Below are 13,963 nucleotides of genomic sequence, written 5' to 3' on the forward strand. Positions count from 1 at the left end.
ACAGGTGGAACATACAGGACCAGTGTTTCATCATTGGTGGCCACCGGATCGAAATCGAGCTAGAGGACATCTATTTTTTGACTGGTTTGTCCAAGAGGGGCAAACAATTATCTCTTTTCAGGACTAGGCCAGGTGGCCAGTCTGTTTCTAGTCTCCGATTAGAGTTTTACGATGATCAAATGAAGGACAAACGGATTGATATTAAAACTATCAACCATCCTGAGCTTAAGGTCACTGCGTTCACTGTTACCAGGTTATGCGGGAGCGTAGCATTGCATGTGGCTACAAGATCCCAGATGCAAATGGCAGTAGACTATTTTCGAGGCAGAATATTCAACTGGTGCGAGGCTGTGTTGGCAAATGTGAAAGGCCAACTAACCAGAGCAAAGAATGGACAGCTGAAAAATTTTGGATATGGATTCATCGTGGTCAGTTTTTCTCTAGAGAGGATCCCCATGTTAGCCCCGCAGCACATTCCTGTTGATGTTGGTCTTCCTCGAGAGCCTAGGATAGTTCGCTGGGTTGCCTTGATGGTCCGCCACCCTGAGGAGGGTAGAGAGGTTGTTCGATTTCTGCCCGAGTACTTTCGTTGGTTGAACAACCAACTTTTTGTGAATCAAGATTTTCCATACGTTGGGATGGATTATCATGGTGACCCAGACATGATTCTCCCACCAAGAGAACAATGGGATGATTCAGGTAAAATCATTTTCAACATTTTTTAAGTTCTAAATTTCTTTTATTTTTAAATCGTTCAAAACTAATAATCAAAGTTTAAATGCAGATGTGGGTCCACGACAACCAACCGCTCTCCAGTCTTTCGACAGGAGACACCCAGCTGTAGCAGCACTAGCCCCATAGGACCAATCAGTAGAGATCCTGACTGATTTGGAGCACCATCTAGAGCGCTTGACGCTAGATATTCCAAAGACTGATATAGATGATATCCCACTTAGGTTGCAGAGATATGTGATTGGGGTCCCAGGACCTTTTAGGAGGTTCCTATGTAGGGTGGCCCGAGTAGTGGTTTCTTACCATGATCATCGCCAGGGATAGGATGATCGAATTTGTAGACTCATGACATTTTTTACTTTTGTGTTATCATTTTTGCCGATCATAAGGTGCTTTTCAACCTATGATTGAAGATGATGTATATTTTAAAACACTACTGCTATGCTATGATATATCATTATTATCGGCTATCTTGTGTAACATGTTATCGAATGTTATTAAATTTACTGTTTTGATTATTGCAAATGTCTATTTATCATACTAGAAGCAACTACATCTGCTAATGTATTTAAATATCTTGGAATATGCTTATATTCAATGTAGTCAAATTCACGTTCCAAGAGACTTACTCTCAAAAATAACCTTAAAACACTGGATTTCTAATGGCATAAACCTTGTTAAGCTGTAATACAATGAGTTCAGAATCCAACCTAACAATCAAACTTCGAATCCCAAATGAAATGGATTCAGATAATAACTCAATCACTGCACTATACTCTGCAATGTTATTCGTTGTTTAAACGAGGCTTACCCCATGCATAGGTACTAACTCATCAGAGGGTGAATAAATAACCCAAGCTGCAGAAGAAATGTTCCATGTATTACGACAAGCACCATCAGCAAAACCAATGTATGTTTGAAGAGACGTCGACATCTGCAATATCAAGAGTAAAATCAAGATAAGCAGGAATAATGATAAGAGCACTCTCTAAACTAGGCACACTTTTCTAATATAAAACACACCAGCAGTAAAGAAACTAATCTAACAAAAAATCTCCACACTGAATTTAAGCATAATATCTCTTCAGATAAAGTCCATTTCTGGGTTTACCCAAAGAGACACCGTCAAAATCTATTAATTCATAAGCCCCTTTTGCTAGCTTTCGCTTAACAATGTAAGGACCATGCCACATAGGTACAAATTTTCCAGCCCCTAGCTTATCGTTTGCTTGATCATATAGTAAAACTAGGTCTCCTTCCGAAAAATTGCGAGGTGTAACATTTCTATCATACTGAGCTTTCACTCGTTTTGCATGAGTTTCGTTTGCTATTGCAACAGTGCGTCAATTCTCATCTAGCTAAGCTAAGTACAAAAAACGTTTTTCCTCTTCAGAAGTAGCTAGGAGTAATTCTATGGCTAATTGTAATGCGGAATTTCACATTCAATAGGTAACACTGCTTCCAAACCGTAGACCAGTTGAAAAGGAGTGAAACCAGCTAATGTTTTAACTGAGGTCCGATATGCCCAAAGTGCTGAAAATAACATGGTATGCCAATGCGACTTATGAATACCAATGATTCGTCTGATCATAGTGACTAAAACTTTATTGATAGCTTCAACCAGACCATTAGCATGCGGTTAATATGGAGTAGAACTATCATGGCGGAGGCCAAGTTGATCTGTCAGTTCATTGATCATGATGTTTCGAAAGTGACTTCCATGATCAGTAATAATAGCTTTAGGAACACCGAATCTAGCAATTATATGATTGAATACGAAAGTTGCAGCAGTTTTTCCATCTGCCGAAAATGTAGGCATCGCCTTGGCCCACTTAGTAAAATAATCTACCGCTAGGATAATATACGCATGCCCCCCAGTTGAGTGAGGGTTACATGTAATAAATTCAATACCCCACTTTGTGAAAGGACTGACAGCAATTATAGGGTGAAGAGGAGCGGGTGGAGCGCGCATCTTACGATCAAAGATTTGACAATTGTGGCATTTTCGGACTGCATAGATACAATCTTTAAATAAGGATGGCCAGAAATAACCAGTGTGCAATATCTTTTGGGTTGTGGCATACCCAGACATATGACCGCCACATGCTCCAGAGTGATAGTCATTTAGAACCTTTTCAGCTTCTTCATGAGTTAAACAACGTCGGAAAACAGAATTCGCTCCACGACGATAAAGTGTATCACCAATAATATTGTATTGTTGGGATTGGAAACGTATTTTCCGTCACTGAGATCGTGAGATTTCAGGCCAAAAAGATTGGGTTTGGAGATAAACAATAATATCTCCATACCATGGATCAAGAGTACTGATAAGAAACAAGGATTCATCAACAATGGGCTCTTCCACCACAGTTTCAGTATTAGTACGCGGGAAATCACACATCAGTTCGACAAAAACAAGGGATTTCTTTGCCTTGGATTTTTCAAATTCCAAGTCAAATTCCTACAAGATAACTATCCATCTGGAATACTTGCCCCCTAGCAATTGTTTGGTCAAGATATACATCATAGGGTTACAATCAGAAATTATCGTGGTTTTGCGTAATAAGATGTAGTGATGAAATCTTTGGACAACTTGAACAGCTACAAGGCCAATTTCTCCACATGTGAATATTTAATCTCAGTCGGATGCAGAGTTTGACTAAGATAGTAAATCACATGTTCACTGTTGAATTCATCTCTCTGAACTAAAACCATCCTAATGGTGGAATGAGAAGCGGCGAGGTACAAAAAGTAATCCTGGTTGTAATTGGGAGGATGCAGTAATGATGCATGGGTCAATTCGTGTTTGAGTGCATTAAAAGATCGATCGGAAATCTCATCCCAAAAGAATGGAATATTCTATTTTAACAACCTGGTAAAACCTTTCGTTATCTTGGTGTAGTTAGGAATGAAACGACGTAAAAATTTTGCTTTCCCTTGCAAACTTTGGAGTTGGCGAAGAGTCGAAAGAGGAGGTATATTGACAATAGCTTCCACCTTTGAGGGGTCGACACGAATTCCTACCTTTGATACGATAAATCCCAGTAAGCGACCCGTTTCTACACAGAATACACATTTGTGTGGATTCAGCCAAATTCAATAATGCTTACATCTCATAAAGATAGCTTGTAAATGAATGAGATGATCAGCTCTATGTAATGAATGGGCAGGTAAATCATTGAGATAAGGCTACACAATGTGCTTGATGTCATGAAATGCGTAAGACATAGCCCTTTGAAAAGTTGCTCCAACGTTCTTTAATCCAAAGGGTAATTTGCAATAAGCAAATGTCCCCTATGGACAAATGAAAGTTGTTTTAGCTTGATCAGCAGGGAGTATGTTGATTTGATTGTAACCAGAAAAACCATCCATAAAGGAAATCATTTCACTGTCGGCACAATCATTGATAATTTGATCGATATAGGGTGTTGGATAATTGTCTTTAGGACAAGCTCGACTAATATCCCTATAGTCGATACATACTTTTATCATTCCTTGTTTTTTATTGACAGGAACAATATTCGATACCCAATCGGTTAAAGGACTTGGATAAATGAAACCTACATGAAGTAATTTCTCAATTTCGGCTTTGATAGCAGCAACTTTTCGCGGATGTATGTGACGTAAGCATTGTCAGATAGGTTTAGCATCCGGGTATGTTTTAATTTCATGGACAACAATTGATGAATCGATTCCTGGCATTTCTTCATATGACCAGGCAAACACTTCACAGAATTCTTGAAATAGGGCTTTGTAAGTTTAGATTTCACCGTTCGTACAACAAGCACCTATATGAATGTTTTCAATAATTCCAGGCTTAACTGAAATGTCAATAGGGACCATTCAAGAAATATTTTCCAAATTTAACTCAGAATCAGAATGTTGCAATGGATTTTGCGGTTCCTTGACATAGTCAATCGTAAAAATAGAAGAGAAATCATTTTCAAAATGATCAAGCTCAGGTAAAAACGAAGACCGGTGATGCAAATCTTCCCATGGTAAATCATCAACAGACAATAGTTCACAAATCTTCTCATCAGAATGAACAGGATCAGAAAGTGTTGATGAAGTTGAGTTTGATATTGAAAGTGACTCTCCATGGATCACATTCATTGGATCAGTTTCGGTTGAATAGGCATCAGAAAACGACTGTACAGCCTGTTAGTGTCAGTCTTTCCAGCCTTCCTCCAGTGATCAAATATGCTCTTACAAAGTGGTCTCAGAGTGTCAAGGTCAAATTTTGTCATTTCAGTGAGTCTTCAAGCAAAATTTGGTCACTAGGCATTAGGTCTAGGGTTTGCTTTCACTCCTTCTAAAGTTGTCCAAATGTCGGTCCATGTCATCATTCAGCTGAGTCTATCATCATTCATAGGGTTGTCATTATCATGTCAGGTTCCATTGGGTCATTTTACTCCTTGTTCATGCTTCAGTTGCGCCTAGGCAAGGTTCATTTCCCTCTCCTAGGGTTTTGAAGGCAATTTCTCTTGGATGGTCAAATCATTAGAAAAACTTGTATCTAGATGTTCATACACCTTCCCCTATCCTTCATGTACCTTATCAAATGCTTCCCATCACTGAGATCCACCAAATTCCTCATTTTCGCACAAACCCTAGTTTCTTGCTACAACCTGGCAATTTTCTAGGTTGGGCCTGTGTTTTGCCCTTTTGGACCCCTTCCCCTCACTCAATCTCTAATATTCCACTTTCCCCTACTTCCTAACATCCCTCCCTACTCCCCAAAATTTCCTCAATAATTTAGACGCTTCTTATCCCCTTCATTTCGCTTCATTTCGACAAAGTTCCTTGTTTCACACATCGGGATAAGGTTCACTTAAAAGATGCTTCAGAGCAATCAAAGATGAATTTTGGAAAACTGAGAGAGGTTTTTGTCCAAAACAAGCCAAAGAATAAAAACCTCCTTCACTTTTACACAGGTGTCATGTTTTTAGAGAAATGTCAAAAATACCGTTGTCTCAGGAGAATCGAATGCACCTCTGGAGTGACCTTGGGAAAATCAAATTTTCTCCTAGATTGGTTGGTCAAATGACTTTCTGGATGAGTCAAATAATAACTAGACATTAAGATCTTTCCAATGAGCTATCATGATCTCAATTTGGAGGTGAGGAAGGCATTCAAAAGTTGACTGCAACAGCACTCTGCCTTGAGGCAGCCTCATTTGGCACATTTTGACCAGTCTTGGGAGATTTGATTTTTGACAGGGTAAATGAACTCCAAATTGAAAAATTCTAGTTGGGTTGGAAATTAGACTCAAATAACTTTCCAACGAGCTATCTTGCGCCTAATTTGGACACCGGGAAGGCCTCCAAAAATCATCTGAAAGGCGCGCTACGCGTCAGGAGAGGCGCGCTACGCGTCAGGGGCGCGCTACGCGTTGGGGTTTCAGCTCAAAAAAAATTGCCAAAAAGTCATCAAATTGATTTTTCTCTCAGGAAAAGTGCAGGTAGGCTTCTCCTCTATGCCTAGATTTGGTTTTGCAAATTGAAAAGAGAATTAATATGTTCAAATGCTATGTGAATGATAAATCAAAACCCTCCCTTGTTATGGAGAATTTAAAGTTTCAAGTCCATGATGAGGGAGGGCCTTCACAGCAGTTTGAGATTCCTGAGCCAGAGCATGTCAGTAGTCCTCCTTATGTTACATATCAGAGAGGCCACAAGGCCTTATTTGCATCTGCACGGCGAGTATTATCTCCACATCAGGTGGAAGGGGTCTCGCCTTCTTCATCAGCACAGCGAGTGTTATCTCCACATCAGGTGGAAGGGGCCTCGCTATCGACAGCAGCACAGGTACAAGAGAGAGGCAAGCAGCCCAAGATTGATGAGGGGCCATCAGGTGATCCAGGCATAGATGTTGTTGACCTTGATATCAGTTCTCCTAGCCTAGAGCCAAAGGAGATCATCCAGCAACTAAGGGCTGAAAATGACTTGTTGCAGCAAAAGTTGGAAATGGAAAATTGGACAATCACATACTTAGAGTAGCGCAACAAGAAATTAGAGGATGAACACACTCTTGATGAGTTGCGGAGGATCCGAGAAGACCGGAACTTGGCTCGCAAGAGACCCGGTGATTTGACACCTAAGGAGCAAAGCTCTATGCTCATTCAGGTGAACACACATTTAGAGAGGTTGATAGCAAAGGCAAACAGGGACAAAGACATGCTCCGCCACATGAAGAACCATTATTGGGCCCGCATGCATGTGTGCAAAGCAAAAATGAAGGTACTTAAAGCACGCTTGGCCAAGGCACTAAAACGGAGGAAAAGGCCCGATCCGCTTCAAATTTTGGCTGAAGCCACCTTGAGGGAGCATGGTGCTCAATGATACCCCTCATGCTCAAAATTCAGGAAATTTTGAGCAATTTTGGTCAATTTTGAATTTTTTGTGCCAAAAACAGGTTTTTGCCCTCAACGCGTAGCGCGCCGCGCGCTACCCTAAAGATGGGCAAGTCCATTTCTCAAAAACTCAGCATTTTTGGATTTTTCATGACAAATTACACTTGCTCAGCAATTGCCAAGACATTTCATCAGGTTTTGAGCCCTCAGAAGGTCAAAAAACATGCAAAAAATGACTTTCTACCACTTTTTGGACACACAGGAAGCAGTCTTGGGAGATTGCAATTTTGGAGGGGCAAATGGACATCAAATTGAGAAATTCCACTTGGGTTGGAAGTAGACATCCAGACCTTTCCAACAAGCCTACTTTTGCCTCATTTGGATGCCGGGAAGTGCCTCAAAAGTTGGCTCAAAGAAGGCCTACGCGTAGAGAATTGGGGCGCTACGCATCAGGGAAATTTGCCAGATTTTCACCTACAGCTCAGCAAAACGCAGATTTGACTAGTTTTGACTTTTTGGAGTGATTTTTCATCCTCCTTGATGTAATTGATGTAATTTTATGATGTCATGGCACTTATTTATCTCTTCTAGAAGATTCATTCATAAAAAGTCAAAAATTTAATGAATGAATTGGTTTCCTAGCTTATAGAGGCAAGTTGTTTTGACTGCCTAGATTTTAGTGCTCAGTTTAGAATTGGTTGAAACAGCTCCTAGGATGATGAGCTCGACCCCTAGAGGCTAGGGAATGGGTTGGCATGGTCTATATTATGTATTTTGTAAATCATTTTCATGGTTGGAGAGGTTGGACTCTTGAGGGATAAGCTTAAATTGTATTACTCTTTGTATCTCTGCAATTTTGGCAAAGGAAAGACCAGGGTTTTGCAGCACTATTTGGGATTCCTGTGGTGATTTGTGTTGATGGTGTGTTTCTCTCATGTACTTGTAAGTTTGTTATGTGTATCATTTTCCTACTCTTCTCTTCTGCAAATTAAGTAAATGAAGTGTTGAGGTAGAATTCATGGTTTCTATGCTCTGCCTTTAAGTTTGCTTAATATCTATGTTTTCATCTGTTTAAGGAGAAATCTCGATGGTTTCTTGCTCTCCTTAGCTCCTCACCGGTCATTTCTATCCATTCACTTATTTCAAAGGCATCAAGACAATCTCCTACCTTGCCCCAAAAAGACCTCTGCAAAAACTGTGTCTCATCCCAAAATTGTCGTGCTCAGTTTTCCAACAAAACCCTAAAAATTTAAAATCAAACTTTCCCTATCAGTTTACTAGCCTAAAATCAGTGTTCTTTATTGGTCATATCAGCCCTTTGAAAACCTTTTTTCGAGATAGACCCGGAGAGAACCCTCTCCTGTCCCCGTAGGGCTAGCTACGGGGCTAAGTGGTTTGATGTTGCCTTGGATTTCGTCTTTTTCAGCCTAAGGCCAAATTCAAGCGCTAACATATTGGCGACCATACTGGGGAAGAAAAAATGGTTTGCTGGTTGATGTCATTTGTTTTATAAGCTATAGACGGAGCCTGAAGTTATGCCAGGTAGCCTTCGAAACGCTTTTGCTTTGCATTAGCGGAAGTAGATAAACGCTGCTTCAGTCAATCTCCGGTCTAGCTTGTAAACGTGACATTTAACTTGTTAATTACCCCAATACATGTATCAAGTTCAGATCTGATGGTTGATGGTGGACAACGATCAGACACTTGAAAGGCTGAAATCATTCACCTGGCGACTCTAAATTAGTTTTGAGATCAAATCCAAAGACTCCACTAGAGGATGATCCCGACCAGCAAAAACATGAAAAGACAACATGGACAGATCAGGTATTCAAGTTGGAATTTCATCCAAGACATTTTGTTCTTTTTCATAAATTATTTCTTCTCTTTTCCCAAGAATGTCAAGAAGACTTTGCAAAGTATACTATGCTTGAGAAAAGATCCTCGGCCTGCAGTTGATTCTTTCCCTTTGAAGATTGTGAATACCAAAGATTTGCATGCTTTTGAGCTTGATCAAGACCTTTCTTCTAAATCTTGTGATGACCATCTTCAAATTGATGAACCTCAAGAGACCAAGACTGATTCTATACCTGTTGTACATACCCCTACACCTAGTAAAATTCCAGATCGGTATAAACCTCTTGTTTTACCTTTTGTTCTCCATCCTTTCCCCAAAAACTATGATCTATACTTGCCGAGGTTTGACGGTGAATGTAAGAATGTCAACGCTGAGCAACATGTGCATAATTTTGAGTCATTTCTAGACCTTTTTGAAGTTGATAGCGAAGATGTTAGTATAAGGCTTTTTGCTCTTTCTTTGCAAGCCAAAGTGAAGAGTTGGTTCAAAGCCCTGCCTGATGCAAGCATTTCAGATTTCCAGCAGTTTGTCAAAGTTTTTCTCGATAGGTGGATGATCGGGCAGAACCTTTTCTTGATTGTAGAAGAGTATAACCAGCTGAAAAGATTGCCAGGGGAGACAGTACAACAGTTTTCAGCCAGATTTAACCAAGTTTATTATTCGATGCCAGTTGATATAAGGCCTACTCCTAGATCGGCTCTCTTGCACTATCCGGGTGCCTTTGATCCGGAGATGGAGTTTCAGCTGAGAGAAAGGGATATTGCAACACTTCACGAGATGCAAAACAGTGCAGTAAATGTAGAGTTGCATCTGCTGATCCGACGGGCAAGGTTGAAAGAAGAAGAGATGAAAAACATAGATCCAGCCGAATCAACATCTCTAGAGGTGAAGCTTGACATTTTGGTAAGTGCAGTGGAAAAGATGATGGACAAGATCAACACAAGGAATGATTATGATGTTCAAGGCTCGCTGATTGAAAAGGAAAAAGTTGTTGATCCAAAACATCTTCTTTCTTATCCCAGTTGTCATAGATCTGATAATGATTGTTTTGTAGATCACCTTGGCGAAGAAAGAACTGTTGATATGACCTGCATGCTTGAAGATATGTTTTATACTGATGATTTTCCTCAGTTTGATCAGTATGATGATGATTATGTTCTCCAAACAGAAGCTAATCTTGCAATCAAACAAGCAGCTAGTTTGTGGGAGGAAGAAGTTCACTTACAGCAGCTCGAGTACAATGATCAAATGATGCATAGCAGCTATGACAATGATGAGGAAAGTGCATCAAAGTTTGAAGTAAGTGAAGGATCTTTGCCTTTTTGTTTTGATTCGTTTCAGTTCATCAGAGATAACTACCATGCAATCAGAAATCAAATGTCAACAAGTCTTGATTTGAAGCATCTTGAGAGCAATGAAAATTTTGTTCAAGACTTCTCATATTCAGATTTGCAACCCCCGAAAGCCATTGATTGTCAAGTTGCAGTTGAAAACTTGGAGGTGGACACACATGATTTAATGATTCAAGGTGACTCCGTACCATTTTGTTTTGGATCATTTCAGTTTTTGAATGGTAGATTGCATAGCAAACCTTCAAATGAACAGCCTATAACAAATCAACAATCTCTCAGTGTTAATGTTGAGGATGAGACAGATAACAAAATTCTTGAGTAGCCTGTAGCATCAGATTTGCAGCCACCAAATGAAATTGAAGGGCAGATTACAGATGAAGCTGTGGAAGACGAAATACATGATTTGATGATACAGGAAGATTCTATACCCTTTTGTTTCGAAGCATTTCAGTTTATAAGGCAGAATCTTCATAAAATCTCTCAAGAAAAAGATGAACAGCTAGAAGGATGTCATACATTTTCAATGGATACATTACAGCAGTCTTTTCAAGTTTTTCATGATCCAATAGCTGATGTTTTGGATGCGGTTTGCAGTCAAAGTCTTTCTCCATTGACTACATGTGAGCTTGAAACATGTGCTGATATGAATTTGATCCGGCAGCCAGTTTCTTTCTCATTTTCAGCAGAGGTCTTGTCACAAGGCTCAGATCAAATTTTGCATTCATGGTATGAGAAAATGAGAAGTAATCCATTGGATGAGCTAAGTTCCAGTGTGCTTGAATTTCAAGATCCTTATGCAGTGTTTTTGGAGGCGGATAGAGAATCCATAGCATTCAACGGATCTGTTTCTAAGTTATCATGGGAGTTGCCTTTCAATAGTTCTCTCTTGTTGATCATAAGCGAGCACTTGCGGAGAATTCAAACAACAAACGGGATACTTACTTGGTTGCATTGGTTGTTTCATTTCACTTGATCAGGTGATGAATGAAACTGTTAGAGTAGGTTTTGATGAATAAGCTCAACTTTGAGCATCATTTCCAGTTGTCAGTTGTGTTTAAGTATTGAGTCAGTTTTTAGTTGAGTGAGAGTCAATTTGTGTCATTCGAGTCATCAGTTTTTAGTCATGCATTTTAGTTTGAGTTTTTGACTCCATTGCCCAATGGATAAGGCGCTGGTCTGCTCTCCCAAAGATCTGCCGTTCTTGGCACCTCCAAGGAGCTACCATCCCCATTGGATCCAATGTTAGTTTCAGTCTTTCCAGCCTTCCTCCAGTGATCAAATATGCTCTTACAAAGTGGTCTCTGAGTGTCAAGGTCAAATTTTGTCATTTCAGTGAGTCTTCAAGCAAAATTTGGTCACTAGGCATTAGGTCTAGGGTTTGCTTTCACTCCTTCTAAAGTTGTCCAAATGTCAGTCCATGTCATCATTCAGCTGATTCTATCATCATTCATAGGGTTTTCATTATCATGTCAGGTTCCATTGGGTCATTTTACTCCTTGTTCATGCTTCAGTTGCGCCTAGGCAAGGTTCATTTCCCTCTCCTAGGGTTTTGAAGGCAATTTCTCTTGGATGGTGAAATCATTAGAAAAATTTGTATCCAGATTTTCATACACCTTCCCCTATCCTTCATGTACCTTATCAAATTCTTCCCATCACTGAGATCCACCAAATTCCTCATTTTCGCACAAACCCTAGTTTCTTGCTACAACCTGGCAATTTTCTAGATTGGGCCTGTGTTTTGCCCTTTTGGACCCCTTCCCCTCACTCAATCTCTGAGATTCCACTTTCCCCTACTTCCTAACATCCCTCCCTACTCCACAAAATTTCCTCAAGAATTTAGAAGCTTCCTATCCCCTTCATTTCGCTTCATTTCGACAAAGTTCCTTGTTTCACACATCGGGATAAGGTTCACTTAAAAGATGCTTCAGAGCAATAAAAGATTAATTTTGGAAAACTGAGAGAGGTTCTTGTCCAAAACATGCCAAATAAGAAAAACCTCCTTCACTTTTTACACAGGTGTCATGGTTTTAGAGAAATGTCAAAAATACAGTTGCCTCAGGAGAATCGAATGCACCTCTGGAGTGACCTTGGGAAAATCAAATTTTTTCCTAGATTTGTTGGTCAAATTACTTTCTTGATGAGTCAAATGATAACTAGACACAAATATATTTCCAATGAGCTATCATGAGCTCAATTTGGAGGTGAGGAAGGCATTCAAAAGTTGACTGCAACAGCACTCTGCCTTGAGGCAGCCTCATTTGGCACATTTTGACCAGTCTTGGGAGATTTGATTTTTGATAGGGAAAATGAACTCCAAATTGAAAAATTCTAGTTGGGTTGGAAATTAGACTCAAATACCTTTCCAACGAGCTATCTTGCACCCAATTTGGACACCGGGAAGGCCTCCAAAAAGCATCTGAAAGGCGCGCTACGCGTCAGGAGAGGCGCGCTACGCGTCAGGCAGACTTTTCCAGTGTTATTTTACAAGTGCGCTACGCGTCAGGGGCGCGCTACGCGTTGGGCAGGGCGCGCTACGCGTTGGCGTTTCAGCTCAAAAAAAAAATCCAGCAAGTCATAAAATTGATTTTTCTCTCAGGCAAAGTGCAGGTAGGCTTCTCCTCTATGCCTAGATTTGGTTTTGCAAATTGAAAAGAGAATTAATATGTTCAAATGTTATGTGAATGATAAATCAAAACCCTCCCTTGTTATGGAGAATTTAAAGTTTCAAGTCCATGATGAGGGAGGGCCTTCACAGCAGTTTGAGATTCCTGAGCCAGAGCATGTCAGCAGTCCTCCTTATGTTACATATCAGAGAGGCCACAGGGCCTTATTTGCATCTGCACGGCGAGTATTATCTCCACATCAGGTGGAAGGGGTCTCGCCTTCTTCATCAGCACAGCGAGTGTTATCTCCACATCAGGTGGAAGGGGCCTCGCTATCGACAACAGCACAGGTACAAGAGAGAGGCAAGCAGCCCAAGATTGATGAGGGGCCATCAGGTGATCTAGGCATAGATGTTGTTGACCTTGATATCAGTTCTCCTATCCTAGAGCCAAAGGAGATCATCCAGCAACTAAGGGCTGAAAATGACTTGTTGCAGCAAAAGTTGGAAATGGAAAATTGGACAATCACATACTTAGAGCAGCGCAACAAGCAATTAGAGGATGAACACACTCTTGATGAGTTGCGGAGGATCCGAGAAGACTGGAACTTGGCTCGCAAGAGACCTGATGATTTGACACCTAAGGAGCAAAGCTCTATGCTCATTCAGGTGAACACACATTTAGAGAGGTTGATAGCAAAGGCAAACAGGGACAAAGACATGCTCCGCCACATGAAGAACCATTATTGGGCCCGCATGCATGTGTGCAAAGCAAAAATGAAGGTACTTAAAGCACGCTTGGCCAAGGCACTAAAACGGAGGAGGACCTCCAATGCGGCTAGGTTGCCTGCGCATCACCATCTTTTGACTTGTAGTAATGCTCGTCTGAAGAAAATACATTACAGCTGATATTGACACAAACTGCGACGCTGCGATGGTGCCCTGATCGTTTGCCCTGCGCCTCTGCCCTCGCCCCCAGGCCCTGCCTGGTCGGGCCCCCGCTGCGTGCTCGCCGTTTAGTGCGGACCCCTCTCACGGGGCTCTTGCGGCCTGACGGTTTGCCCTCCCTG

The sequence above is a fragment of the Pinus tabuliformis genome, chromosome 1_2 (genome assembly GCF_031772625.1).
Source record: "Pinus tabuliformis cultivar Carrire ecotype Pingquan chromosome 1_2, CPIR1, whole genome shotgun sequence".
Lineage (NCBI taxonomy): Eukaryota > Viridiplantae > Streptophyta > Pinopsida > Pinales > Pinaceae > Pinus > Pinus tabuliformis.